This window comes from Trichechus manatus, unplaced genomic scaffold (genome assembly GCF_000243295.1).
Source record: "Trichechus manatus latirostris isolate Lorelei unplaced genomic scaffold, TriManLat1.0 scaffold00021, whole genome shotgun sequence".
NCBI lineage: Eukaryota > Metazoa > Chordata > Mammalia > Sirenia > Trichechidae > Trichechus > Trichechus manatus.
In genome coordinates, this window is record NW_004443957.1 from 4,083,809 (window position 1) to 4,099,383 (window position 15,575).

Genomic DNA, 15,575 nt, shown 5'->3' on the forward strand with positions numbered 1-15,575 from the left:
GTTAACCAATGTCATAAAACAACATGTGTACTACTGTTTCATGAGAAACTATTTGTTCTGTAAGCCTTCACCTGAAGTACAATAAAAAAAAAAATTTCTAGAATCAAATGAGAATGAAAACATATCATACAAAAAACTTAGGGACACAGCAAAGGCAGTGCTCAGAGGTCAATTTATAGCAATAGGTGTACACATTAAAAAAGAAGAAAGGGACAAAAACAAAACTTCAGCTATACAATTCAAAGAAATAGAAAGAGAACAGCAAAAGAAGCCCACAGCCACCAGAAGAAAGGAAATAATAAAGATCAGAGCAGAAATAAGTGAAATAGAGTATATAAAAACAATGGAAAGAAACAACAAAACCAAAAGATGGTTTTTTTAAAGGATCAACAAAATTGATAAACAATTCGCCAAATTGTCAAAAGAAAAACAGAAGAGGAAGCAAATAACCCAAATAAGAAATGAAACAGGACATTACAACAGATCCAAATGAAATACAAATGATCATAACAGAGTACTATAAAAACTGTACTCCAACAAATTTGAAAACCTAGAGGAAATGGACAAATTTCTAGAAACACACTACCTTCCTAAACTAAAGCCAGCTGAGGTAGAAAATCTGAACAGACCCATACCAAGAAAAGAAAGTGAAAAGGTAATAAAAAAAAGACTCTAAAAAAAAAAAAAAAAGTCAACCCATATGGCTTCACTGGAGAATTCTAACAAACATTCAGAGAAGAGTTCGCATCAGTACTACTCAAATTATTTCAAAACACAGAAGAGGAAGGAATACTCCTAAATTCATTCTATAAAGCCAATATAACCCTGATACCAAAACGAGGCAAAGACACCACAAAAAAAGAAGAAAAAATTACAGAACAATATCTCTTATGAATATAGATGCAAATTCTCAACAAAATTCTAGCCAACAGAATTCAGCACCATATTAAAAAAAAAAGTACGCCATGACCAAGTGGGATTCATACCAGGTATGCAACGATGGTTCAACATTAGAAAATCAGTCAACGTAATCCACCACATAAATAAAAGAAAAGAATCACATGGTTATCTCAATCGACACAGAAAAAGCATTCGACAAAGTCCCAAACATATTCCTGATAAAAAGTCTCAATGAGATAGGAATAAAAGGGAAATTCCTCAACATAATAAAGAGCATCTATACAACACCAACAGCCAACATCATTCTCAATAGAGAGAGGCTGAAAACATTCCCCCTGAGAACAGGGACAAGACAAGGATGCCCTTTATTGCCACACCTATTTAACATTGTGCTGGAAGTCCTAGCTAGAGCAATAAGGCAAGAAAAAGAAATAAATGCCATCCAAATTGGTAAGGAAGAAGTAAACTATCCCTATTTGCAGATGATATGATACTATACATAGGGAACCCAAAAGACTGCACAAGAAAACTACTAGAACTAATAGAAAAGTTCAACAGAGTAGCAGGATACAAGATAAACATAGAAAAATCTCTTGGATTCCTATACACCAATAAAGAGAACTATGAAAAAGAAATCAGGAAAGTAATACCATTTACAATAGCCTGTAAAAAAATAACATACTTAGGAATAAATCTAACCATGGACGTAAAAGACCTATACAAAGAAAACAACAAAACACTACTGCAAGAAACCAAAATAGATCAACATAATTGGAAAAACATACCATGTTCATGGATAGGTAGACTTAACATTGTGAAAATGTCAATTCTACCCAAAGCAATCTACAAATACAATGCAATCCTGATCCAGATATCAACAGCATTCTTTAACAAGATGGAGAAACTAATCAGTAACTCACCAACTTTATATGGAAAGGAAAGAGGCCGCAGATAGGTAAAGCATTATTGAAGAAGAAGAACAAAGTAGGAGGCCTAGTACTACCTGACCTCAGAACCTACGGTAGTCGAAACAACCTGGTACTGGTACAACAACAGACATGTTGACCAATGGAACAGAATCGAGAACCCAGATGTAAATCCATCCACCTATGGCCACCTGTATTTGACAAAGACCCAAAGTCCATTAAATGGGGAAAAGGCAGTCTTTTCAACAAATGATGCTGGCAAACCTGGATGTTTACCTATAAAAAAATGAAACAGAACCCATACCTCACACCATATACAAAAACTAATTCCAAATGGATCAAAGACCTAAATATAAACCCAAAAACTATAATAATCATGGAATAAAAAATAGGGTCAACACTAGGATACCTAATATATGGCATAAACAGGATACAAACCATAATTAACAATACACAAACACCAGAAGATAAGCTAAATAAATGAGATCTTCTAAAAATTAAACACTCTCACCACAAGACTTCACCAAAGAGTAAAAATAGAACCTACAGATTGGTAAAAAATTTTTGGCTATGACATATCTGAAAAACATCTAATCTCTAAAATCTTTAGGAAAATCCAACATGTCTACAATAAGAATACAAATAATCCAATTAAAAAATGGGCAAAGGATATGAACAGACCCTTCACCAAAGAAGACATTCAGGCGACTAACAGACACATGAGGAAATGCTCGCTATCACTAGCCGCTAGAGAAATGCACATCAAAACTACAATGAGTTACCATCTCACCCCTACATTACTGGCACAAATAAAAGAAACAAAAACAGAAAATAATAACATTGGAGAGGTTTCGGGGAGATTGAAACTCTTATGCACTGCTGATGGGAATATAAAATGGTACAACCATTTTGGAAAATGGTATGGTGCTTCCTTAAAAAGACAGAAATAGAAATAGCCCCAGACACCCTTTTAACTCAGTACTGAAGTCACTCCTGAGGTTCACCCTCTGCCAAAGAAAGACAGGTCTATAGAGCCAACAATAACACACGTAAGGAACATGCTTCATAGTTCAATCATGTATACAAGACTAACTTGGCACGCCAACCCAAAGGCAAAGACGAGAAGGCAGGAAGAGACAGGAAAATGACAAATGAAAACAAGGAACCCAGGGTGGAGAAGCGGAGAGTGTTGACACATCGAGGGGTTGGCAACCAATGTCACAAAACAATTTGTGTATTAACTGTTCAATGAAAAACTAAAAGAAGAAGAAAAAAAAAAAGGAAAGGAAGAAAAAGGAAATAGTAGGTTTCTTATGGCAAGTAGCACTTTGTTGGGTGTTATAAAGATACATTCGTCATAATCCCTGCCCTCTGGTAACATATTGTCTAGTATGAATTGCAAGGATATGACAAGTGCATAAAGAACATTCAGGGAACTAAAAAAATATAAAATCTTTAGTTTGTATACAGGCAAAGGGAAACTTCATTTCCTGGTAAATGACCACACGGATATCGTAGGTATGCAAAGCTGGTTCTACATTTGCAAACCAATCAGTGAAATCCATCATATCAACAGGCTAAAGGAGAAAAATCATATAGTTTATCAACTGAAGAAAAAGCATTTGATAAAGTTCATCATTCATGCATGAAAAAAATTCTCAGCAAGTTAGGAATAGAGAAGAACTACTTTGACTTAATAAAGAACGTCTATAATGTTCTTAGACAGCTAATGATAATGCTTTTACTTAATGGTAAAACACTGATTGCCTTCCCTCTAAGCCTGAAAACAAGAGTGCTCACTACCACCACTCTTATTTAACATAGCACTGGAAGTTCTATCCACTGCAAAAAGGCAAGAAAAAGAAATGCCGCATACAGATTGGAAAGGGTCTTAGTTTCTTAGTGCTATTCTAACAGAAATAACTCAAGTGGGTGGCTTTAATGAACAGAAATTTATTTTCTCAAAATTTAGGAGGCTAGAAGTTTGAATTCAGGACACCAACTCTGAGGGAAGGCTCTCTGTCCGCTCTGGGGAAAAATCCTTGTCTTAGTCTTATCCTTGGAGCTCTCCATATGGCGTTTATCTTCCCTCCTTTTCTTTTCAACTTTGTGTGTGTGTGTGTGCTTTAGGCAATAGTTTACAGCTCAAGTTAGTTTCTCATTCAAAAATGTATACACATACTGTTTTGTAACATTGGCTGCAATCCCCACAATGTGACAGCTTGCTCCCCCTTTCCATCCCAGGTTCCCTGTGTCCATTCGTCCAGTTCCCTCCTGCCTTCTCATTCTACTTTTGGTCAGGAGCTGCCCATTTGGTCTGGTATATTTGATTGAACTAAGAAGCATGTTCCTCGCATGTGTTATTTTTTTTTATAGACCTGTCTAATCTTTGGTCTGAAAAGTGGGCTTCGGGAATGGTTTCAGTTCTGGGTTAGCAAAGGGTCCAGGACTTCCCCCGTTTTTGCTTGCTTCCTTCTGTGCCTAATCTGCTCTTTTTATATCTCGAAAATCATTGGCTTAAGACACACTCTATACTGATATGCCCTCATTAACATAACAAAGAAAACGTTATGCTTAAATAGAGGTTAAGATTTACAATGCATATTTTGGGGGGACATAATTCAATCTATACTAGAAAGGAAGAAATAAAAACACAATTCAATTCATAACAGAAAGGCAGAAATAAAAGAATCTTAAATAATAATAATAAAACCAGAACTAGCAAGTGAAAGCAGCAACGTTGCAGGATACAAGACCAACATACAGAAATCAATCATATTTATACATACTAACAATAAACATTTGGAAACCAAAATTTTAAATGCAGTACCATTTACAATCACTCCAAAGAAAATGAAATACTTAGGTATAAAACAAAACATGTACAGGGCCTGTATGTTGAAAATTACAAAATGCTGATGAAGAAATCTAAGAAGATTCAAACACATGAAGAGACATACAGTGCTCATGGATTGGAATACTTAACATAGTAAAGATGCTATTATTGATTGAATTATGTTCCCCCAAAATATGTGTTGAAATTCTAACCCTTGTACCTGTAAATATGAACTGTTTGGAAATAGGGTATTCTTTTGTTGTGTTAATAAGCTCATACCAGAGTAGGGTGGATCCTGAGCCTAATCACTTCTGAGTTAGAAAAAGAGCAGGAAAAAGACACAGAGGTATACACAGGGGAAAGACAGACACCAAAGAACACCAAGAAACACCAAGGAACTCCTGGATCTACTGACAAGGAATGACCTCCCCCTAGATCCACGCCATGAATTCAGACTTCTAGCCTCTTGAACTGTAAGAAATAAATTTCTGTTCTTTAAAGTTACCCACTTGTGGTATTTGTGTTAAACAACTAAGATACGGAGCCCACATTTTTGTTGAGAGATAGTCAACAAATAAATGAACAAATTCATCTATAAGATCATTAGAAACTGTGGTAAGTGCCATGAAGGAAAAAAGCACAGTGCTGAGACAGAGAAAAGTTGGGAGAGCCTATTGTAGGTAGGATGTCAGAGAACCTGTCTGAAAAGGTAGTATGTCTAGTAGGCCCCATGGAGGAGAATGACCGGCCACTGCAGAGGAATAGAAAGGCGGTCAGAGAGGTTGATGACGTAGGTAGGAGACAAATCAAGCAGAGCCTTGCAGGCCATGGTAAAAATATGAATTTAAATCTAAGAAGAATGGAAGGTCATTAAAGGATTTATAGCCAAGAAGTAACGTAACTTAAGTCTTAAAATTATCCTTCTTATTGCTATGAGAAGAACATGTATCTCAATGAAGATTTAGTTCAACTGCATGGGAAATAAAATAGTGGCTGAAACAAGGAGGAATTTCTCTAACACGAACGTGTTGAGGGAAGGAGGAGGAGGCCACAATTGGTACAGCAGCTCTATGTTCCTCAGGGACCTAGTCCCCTCTATCTCTCTGCTCCATCATCTTAGCAAATGGCTTCCATCCTCGAGGTCATGGTGGAATTCCAGCCATGTTTGAGTCGTAGGCTGCAGTAGAAAGCAAAGAAAGACAAATGTTTCCCCTCCCATCCAAATCAGCTTTTTTTAAGCAGCCTTCATCAAAGTCCCACAAAACACTTTTGCTTACATCTCATTGGCAAGAATTTAGTTACATAGTTACATTTAGCAGCAAGTGAGCCAGGTTGTAGGAAAAAGACCAAAACAGATGTCAGAAGAGACTCTGAAACTTACTCTTGAATGTAGATTAGCTAAAGTGAATGGAAGAAATGATGAAGTAAAAGAACTGAAAGCAGAAGGTACAGTTCAAGACAGAAACAACCAGTTTGAAACTACTACCCCACCAGTCCCGGGTTGTAGAGATAAAGAAGGGCAGTGGTGACTATGGGTTCTACCTGAGGGACGGCCCAACACAGAAAGGTCAAATCATAGGTCAAATCATCAAGGACATAGATTCTGGAAGCCCAGCAGAGGAGGCTGGCCTGAAGAACAATGATCTGATAGTTGCTGTCAATAGTGAATCTGTGGAAGCCCTCGATCATGACGGTGTGGTGGAAATGATTAGGAAGGGTGGAGTAAGACTTCACTGTTAGTGGTAGACAAGAAGACAGTTAACACGTATAGACTGGCTCATTTTTCTCCATTTCTCTACTATCAAAGTCAAGAATTACCCAACGGCTCTGTCAAGGAGGTTCCAGAAATGACTCCTGCTCCTCTGGAGGTTGAAAGCTCAGATACTGCAGAGAAAGTAGATCAGATGCCTAAACTCTGCAGGCTCGTTAAAGGTGAAAATGACTGTGGTTTTCACTTAAATGAGATTCAGGATCTGCCATGCTCATGCACCAAAGGTACAGAAGGGCAGTCCTGCTTACCTGGCTGGGCTGGAAGATGAGGATATCATCACTGAAGTGAACAGGGTAAATGTGCACGATGAACACTATGAAAAGGTGGTGGACAGAATCCAGAGCAGTGGGAAGTATGTTATATTCTTAGTTTGTGGAAAGAAGGCTTGTGATTATTTCCAGGCTGAGAAAATCTCTACTGTTTTTTCCATGGCTGATCCACTGGATCTCCCCCTGATTCACAGAAAAAACATTGGCAGAGTCAGAGCATGACTCACACAGCAAAAGAACGAGGCCACAGTACAGCCTTTCATTCTTCTTCCAATTCTGAAGATACAGTGATGTGATAAGAACAAATGATGGCATTGGCTGGTATATTTAATAGGAATCCATTCTCAAGGAACTAGCTGCCACACGTTTTCTGTCTCTGTTAGAGAAGAACTCCTCTGGAAACCAGTTCTCGTGTGATTGTCTTCTGTTGTCATTTGTATTATGGGCGACTATTGCAGATGGTTTGTTTATGGTCAAATTGTTGTTGTTGTTGTTATGTGCTGCTGAGTCGGTTCCCACTGATAGCAATCCTATGTGCTACAGAACAAAACATTGCCCAGTCCTGCTCAATCTTCACAATCAGATTTATGCTTGAGCCATTGTTGCAGCCACTGTGTCAATCCATCTCATTGAGGGTCTTCCTCTTTTTTGCTGACCCTCTCCTTTACCAAGCATGATGTCCTTCTCCAGGGACTGATCTCTCCTGATAATATGTCCAAAATATGTGAGACACAGTATCACCATCCTTGATCAACTTAGAAAAAGCTAAATCAGGAGCCAACTTTTTGTGATCTTTCAAGCTTCAATGTAATTACATTCCCTGGTATGATGATACCTCTCACTGCTATAGCCTCCTTAAGCACCAAATATGATTCATAAATCTGCATATGTGAGAGAGCTAATTAAAGTCTCTGAGCAGATAAGGCTATTAAAATTATGCTTTTGTAAGAATGTTTTGGTTGCTAGAATGAATATCATTAAAAATACACACACAAAAACCAAAAGGGAAGAACACATTAGCATTTCTCAAGCTGAAAGAACTGAAGAAAAATTCAAGCCACGAGTTGCAATTTAGAAGGATTCTATGGGCAAAATATTGAACTACCCAGGAAGCAGCAAAAGAAGATGGAAGGAATACACAGTCACTGCACCAAAAAGAATTGGTCGACGTTCAACCATTATAGGAAGTAGCATACGATCAAGAACCAAAGGTATTAAAGAAGGAAGTCCAAGCTGCACTGAAGGCATTGGTGAAAAACAAGGCTCCAGGAATTGAAGGAATACCAATTCCATCAATGTTTCAACAAACGGATGCAGCACTGGAGGTGCTCACTCATTTATGCCAAGAAATTTGGAAGACAGCTACCTGGCCAACTGACTGGAAGAGATCCATATTTGTGCCCATTCCGAAGAAAGATGATCCAGTAGAATTCAAAAACTATTAAACAATATCATTAATATCACATACAAGTAAAATTTTGCTGAAGATCATTCAAAAAGGGTTGCAGCAGTACATCAACCGTGAACTGCCAGAAATTCAAGCTTGATTCAGAAGAGGACATGGAACAAGGGATATCATTGCTGATGTCAGACGGACCTTGGCTGAAAGCAGAGAATACCAGAAAGATGTTTACCTGTGTTTTATTGACCATGCAAATGCATTCAACTGTGTGGATCATAACAAATTATGGATAACATTGCGAAGAATGGGAATTCCACAACACTTAATTGTGCTCTTGAGGAACCTATACACAGACAAAGAGGCAGCCATTCAGACAGAACAAGGGGATACTGCATGGTTTAAAATCAGTAAAGGTGGGCATCAGAGTTGCATCCTTTCACCATACTTATTCAATGTGTGTGCTGAGCAAATAATTCGAGAAGCTGGGCTATATGAAGAAGAACACAGCATCAGGACTGGAGGAAGAGTCATTGACAACCTTCGATACGCAGATGGCACAACCTTGCTAGCTGAAAGTGAAGAGGACTTGAAGCACTTACTGACAAAGATCAAAGATTACAGCCTTCAGTATAGATTACACCTCAACACAGAGAAAACAAAAATCCTCACGACTAGACCAATAAGCAATACTATGGTAAACAGAGAAAATATTGAGGTTGTCAAGGATTTCATTTTACTTGGATCCACAATCAACACCTATGGAAGCAGAAGTCAAGGGATCAAGCCACATATTGCACCAGGCAAATCTGCTGCAAAAGACCTCTTTAAAGTGTTAAAAAGCAAAGATGTCACTTTGAGGACTAAGGTGCACCTGATCCAAGCCATGATATTTTCAATCGCCTCGTATGCATGCAAAAGCTGGACAATGAATAAGGAGACCAAAGAAGAACTGATGCCTTTGAATTATGGTGTTGGCAAAGAATGCTGAGTATACCATGGACTGCCAGCAGAATGAACAAAACTGTCTTGGAAGAAGTACAGCCAGAGTGCTCCTTGGAAGCAAGGATGGCAAGACTTCATCTCATGTTCTTTGGACATGTTATCAGGAGGGACCAGTTCCTGGAGACGGACATCATGCTTCGTAAGGTAGAGGGTCAGGGAAGAACCTCAACAAGATGAATTGACACAGTGGGTGCAACAATGGATTCAAACATCTATTGTGGGTATGGCGCAGGAACTGGCAGTGTTTTGTTCTGCTGTACATAGGGTCGCCATGAGTCTGAACTGACTAGACGGCACCTAACAACAACATAATATATAGCTATAGCTATTGAAACAAGCAAACCCAAAAACACTTAATGGCTCAGACATGATGTATGTTTATTTCTCACCCATATAAAGTCCAAAATGATGTTCTTGATTGGCAGGGGGTTTTCTCCAAGAAATGACTCAGATACCCTTTTAGCTTGTGCCTCTGCCATCTTTAACACATGTCTTCCCAGGTTATCTTACTCATCTGTATCTCACGGCGGGAGGGGAAAGAGCAGGGAGCATTGGCCTGGGAGGATTTTGTGGGCAGGGCTGGAAGTGACACATGTTACTTCCGCTCACATTCCAAAGACTTGAACTCAAGCACATGACTGTGTGTAACTGCCGGGGAGTCTGGGAAATTGTGCCCAAGAAGAAGAAGACACAGAGTGGGGCCCAGCCAGCAGCCTCTGCCATTATTACAATGAGTCCAGTTGAAAACTAGGTCCTGTTACCAGGAAAGAAGGGATGATGGACATTGAAAGACAGGTAGCAGTTCCTGTCACAGGAAGCCAGAGCAGAAGACCAGTTGCCTTGAAGGGCTAGCAAGCAAAACTTGTCACCTTTCAGCAATGAGATGGCATGCTCTAGCACCCAAAGATGTCATAGTTCTACCGCAGATTTTATTTAGCAATGATGCCTCACCACAAATATCCCAAGGAGTTATTTCCAGCCCAGGAAACGTTCTTAAAATAAAATTGCTTTAATTAATTAATGTTAATTTCATTATTTATTATTTTACTCCCTTAATGGTACAGAAGGCTTTTAAAAGTTCTAATGTGCTCCCTAATCTGATGTTAAGGCTTTTCAGAAACTCAACCAGATAACGGCATGTAGAGAACGCCCGAAGAAACATAGTGTTAGTGACTTAACATTATTGAAGTCCAACTCAAGAAATTACTTGTTGTGAATTTTTCCATATAATGTCCTCATTTTTGAGGTAGTATTTGGAAGTTCCTAACCTTTGTTTCCATTATATGTGTATTATTATTAATTTTTTTAAATATTCAGTTTTGTTAAATTTACAAACCGTGCTACTTTTGAAGAGAGGAGTACTGGCTGAGTGGGTCCACCTGCAAGTTTCGAGTCTTACAACTGTTCTGGCTCAAATAACCTGTATCTGGTAGACATTTACTATGAGATTTTAGAAGGGTTTACTGGGTCTGGTGTAAGTGACAGTAGAAGGACCCATTGCTACATGGATGGGAATTTGACCAGAGCTTTAAAACCTGTGCAAGATTAGAATAAGTAATGGGGGAACACTTAAGGTGACAGTGCCTGGGACAGAGAAGTTACCCTAAAACTACTCAATGAATGAATGAAGAGCATGAAGGGAAGACAAAGACAGTTCATGGGAGAGTGAAGGGACTTCTTTATTGTTACCTCTGGCCAGTATGGAGGAATCCAATTAAGCAGGGCCTGGTTGAGGCCTGGGTGAAGAGTTGAGACTGAAGTGGTAGAATGATGGGGCAGACGAATAAAGGCTGGAAGTGGTGCTAAGATGAGCCCGGTGATGGTCAGGAGCTGTGTGGTAGGAGGAGAGTTGGAAGGCAGAGAAGCCAGTCAGGAGTGTGATTTAGGAACGCATATGAGAGGTGGGGACAGCTTGGCTGAAGGGACTGGTGGTGAGACTAAGGAAGGGACAACTGTGGGCATGGGACCTGAAGAACAACCAGCTAAGAGAGTGAAAGTTGAGGATGAGCTAAAGGTTGGGCTTGTTAGTGACTACAAAATTACTAGTGATTCCAATAGACAGGGAAAACTGAGAGAGAGCTGTATCGGAGGCGAAGATGATGAATTCAAGTACATATATGTTGGTTTTGAGCCAGTGATGAGGCACACACATGGAAATGCCCAGTAGGCAATTATGAAGTCTGAAATTAGAATTCTCACACAAGGTCAGAGGAGGAGAGAGACTTGGAAATCATTACGCAGAGACGGGGAACAAAGCAATGAAAATGGATTGGCTTTCTGAGGGATCAGTGTAAACAGAAAAAATATTAGAATAGCAAAGACTAAGTCATGGACAATATACAAATAAAAAATATGAAAATTTTCCAGAAACATCTAATATGGACCTAAACGAAATCAGCTGTCATTACCAGGACCACAGTATGACTTTCACAGTTCCTAGGCACTTTTGTCTTGTGGGCCTCTTCCTCCATTAAAAGAAAATATTAAAAATTATATTTTACAACTGTAATGATATAAACACAAATATAATTCAGGATGGATTTGTTATTCATCATTGTGTATCCAGTATTATTATATTCTTTCTGATTTGAAAATAAAACATTTTCATGGGCCCGTATAAGTATCATGGGCCCTAGGTACTGTACCTTCTGTGCCTAAGGATAAGGTAGCTCTGGTCATTTCAAGACAGTGTGATGGGGGAATAATCCAAAATAGTGGATAATTTAAAAAAATCAAGTACGATTGACTTTCAGAAAGGGAGTGTGTATGTGTGTGCACACACACATGTGCATATGTGTGTATGTGTGCACTGTCAGGGGAGGTTGGCTTCTTTTTTTTTAAATGTTATAAGCTAATATTTTAATTCACCTTGATTGGCATAGGTGCGCAACTTTTGTTCAGCTGTAATTGGCTCTGAACCAAGATGTGTGGCAGAGGGGATTCGGAGTGGGATTGAACCAATAGCTACTATACGTTACTGCATTTAGGAAAGGAGTTTTGTTTTTAAAATGAATATTCTTGGGGTCTACCCCTCAGAGAATATGATTCCTTTGTTAAATGCATCTTGTACCTCCCAAAAGGAGTTGTTTTCAGGATAACGGAGTGTGTTTTTGATGTTTCTTGGGCTTAATTCCCAAGACTGAACATGTTTCCTGAGATTTAGTTGTTTAGTGAAATTTAGGCCTTTTAAAAATGAACCAAAAAAAAAGTTGAAAACTTGAAACAAGCTAAATTTAACTCTGAAGAATTTCGGCGCTCAAAAGAAGAACAGGATGGACCATAGTAAGATGACTTTAAAGGGTTTGCTTCACTGTGGCAGAGATTCCAGGAAGGGCTGCAAGAAAACAACACAAAGAGGCAGAGACAAGAAACCACTTCAACAACTTAGTTCAAGTCAGTTCCACAAGCATTTGTTGAGCATCTACAATGAGTCCCTGGGTGGTGCAAACAGTTAACTGCACTTGACAGCTAACTGAAAGGTTGAAGTCTACCCAGAGGAGCCTCAGAAGAAAGACGTAGCGATCTACTTCCAAAAACTCAGCCACTGAGAACCCTATGGAGCACAGTTCTACTCTGACACACATGGAGTCGCCTTGAGTGAGAGTCAGCTTGACAGCAACTGGTAGTACTATGTGCCAAGTACTAACGCTCCCAGTCTGGAGTGGGTGTGAGGGTTAAGGGTGTGGGCTGGGGCAGAAAACAAACACATACACAGGAAAAGAAGTTCAGGGTAAGATATTACTTTAAGAGTCAAAGTGAGAAAGGTATCCAGGGAGTGAAATCAAAAGTGGCAGATGATTCAGAAAGGATTCCAGAGATAAGAGTCTCTTGGAGATGGTGAAAATGAGGTCACTACCAGCTGTGATGATAACCACTTCCTTGGAGTGGTGGATGTGAAAGGGATGCTAAGAAGAAGAGGGTTTACCTTAAGTAAGATCTCAAAGTCTGGCCATGAAAAGTATCAGAACTGGCTGGATTTAGCACTAGTGCCGGCTTCAGCCTAGTCTGGAAATATTTAACATCATAAAAGCCAACATTCACTGAGGGCTCGCTATGTGCCACGTGCTGTTCAAAACACTTTACATGTCATATAATCCTCCCACCAACCTCTACTGTAAGTACGATTTTTATACCCATTTCACAGATAAGGAAATTGAGATACAGAAAGTTTAAGTAACTTGAAGTAGCAGAACCAGAATATGAGCCAAGGCTCTCTGCCTCCAGAGCCTGTACTCATAGCCACTGAGTGACACTTAACCATACTGAGTGGATCAAACATATTACTAAATGTCACATTTATTTGTCACTTGGTTTTCTTTGATGTTATTACTTTATCAATTTACAGAGGCAAGTGAAGCACAAAAAAGTGATTTTCCTGTGTTTGCCCAGTAATAGAGTAACAGAGGCAGAATTGGAACATGTCACAGAGCAGGAGCTACTTTCCCTGGCCTAACCCACTGAGCAGCTGTAGAGCAGGGATTTGGAGCTCCTGGTATGGTGTGGAGACGAGCCAAGCAGCCCAAAAGGAGTGCACTGAGGCCCCATGGAAGAGGAAGCTGGGACCCTGTTAAAAAGAACAGACATTTGGCCAGTGCTCAGCTCAGATCTATCACTGCATCCCTGGAGCTCCCCAAAGAGGAAAACTTTACTTGAGAAGAACTAACTTTGTTTTCTCTCCCTGACCACATAGAAAATGCTGGGGTCTCAGAGCCTTTCCTCACGAGGCCCAGGTGGTGGTCTTGGATGCACATCTTCCTCTTTGGCCAAGTGGGTGGAAAGCTCATTCCAGATGAAAAACATATGACCTGATGTAAAAACAATTTTAAAAACCCACTGCTGTGGGGTCGATTCCGACTCATGGCGACCCCATAGGGTTTCCAAGGCTGTAAATCTCTACGGAAGCAGACTGCCACATCTTTCTCCCCGGGAGCCACTGGTGGTTTCAAACCGCCGACCTTCAGTTAGCAATCGATCACTTTAACCACTGCACCACCAGTTAAATAAAATGCACAGATATACATGTGCACGGACAATGGATAATCTGAAATTTTCTAATACGCACTAGCAAAACTCCTTTTGCAATTTCTTCCTTCCCTCCTCCTGCAACCCAACGAACAAGTACAGAGTATGCTGTTCACAGAGGTGGTTTAACAATTCCATTTTCCAAAGACAGTATTTCCCACCAATTTTTAAAAGCTTTTTGGAAATATTATTTTACTACCTGTACTTTTGAACATATCTGCACTTCCAAACATAGAGTAAGTTTGTTGTTTTTGTTACTTGACGTGTAGTTGGCTCCGACTCAGGGCGACCCCATATACAACAGAACAGAACTTTGCCTGGTCCTGTGCCATCTTCACAATTATTGGTAAGCTCAAGTCCATTGTCATGCCCACTGTTTATTTTAGGCATCTTCCAATCCAGGGGTTCGTCTTCCAGCTCTGTATCGGACAAGCTCTGTTGTGATCCACGAGGTTTTCATTGGCTTATTTTTGGAAGTAGATTGACAGGCCCTTCTTCCGAGTCTTTCTTAGTCTGGAAGTTCCACGGAAACCTGTCCACCTTGCTAGTATGCGAACCAATGGCATAGCTTCCAGCATGACTTGATAATATTTTTAAAAAAGGATACACCTTGGCCATCTTGGCTTTTACTCTGAGTTCGTAAGAGAAAAAATAATAATAATCCAAGCACGAAGGGCTATAATTTGCTTCTTTTCTCATCAAAAGTTAATGGCATTGCTTTTCAGCATGAAATGAGTGCAGCTGAGCTGTTGGCCTCTCTGTCCAGTACTGAAAATATATGCCTTGGAAATGTATATACAGGGACGAAGAGAAAACTGGATAGATAATTGTCAAAATATTTGAGTCATAAAGTTAGGCCCTGATTTTTGTGCTTACAGTAATTGCTGCTTCTACGATTGCCATCTCTTAGGGAAAACAGTGGCGAACCAGCCATCAGAGAAGGTGGAAGGGAGACAGTATTGCATGTTGAAGAAATACAGCGGTATCAGCAACACTTTCTGTGTTATGGATGGCACGGTTAAGGATAAAAATTGCTGCACGTGTATACCTCTGGAATACAATCTGTGTGTATCTTTAAAAAGTATATTTTGATTACATTTTTAAAAATCTAATCCTATTTAAGTGTTCACAACCTGTCTGTCAGTTTGTCATGCTGTGGTGGCTTGTGTGTTGCTATGATGCTGGAAACTATGCCACCAGTATTTCAAATACCAGCAGGGTCACCCACGGTGGACAGGTTTCAGTGGAGATGCCAGACAGACTAGGAAGAAAGGCCTGGCGATCTACTTCCAAAAATTTGCCAGTGAAAACCCTCTGGATCACAACAGAAAACTGCCTGATACAGTGCTGGAAGATGAGCCCTCTAGGTTGGAAGGCACTCAAAATACTCAGCGGCCAAAACAACGGACTCGAGCATATGAACGATCATGAAGATGACGAAGGACCG

At 39.7% G+C, this 15,575-nt stretch overlaps 1 pseudogene; it reads left to right on the forward strand.

The window, feature by feature from the left end:
* The first annotated feature begins 5,392 nt into the window (after positions 1-5,392).
* Positions 5,393-6,998, forward strand: LOC101347491 (putative PDZ domain-containing protein PDZK1P1; annotated as a pseudogene).
* The last annotated feature ends 8,577 nt before the right edge of the window (positions 6,999-15,575 follow it).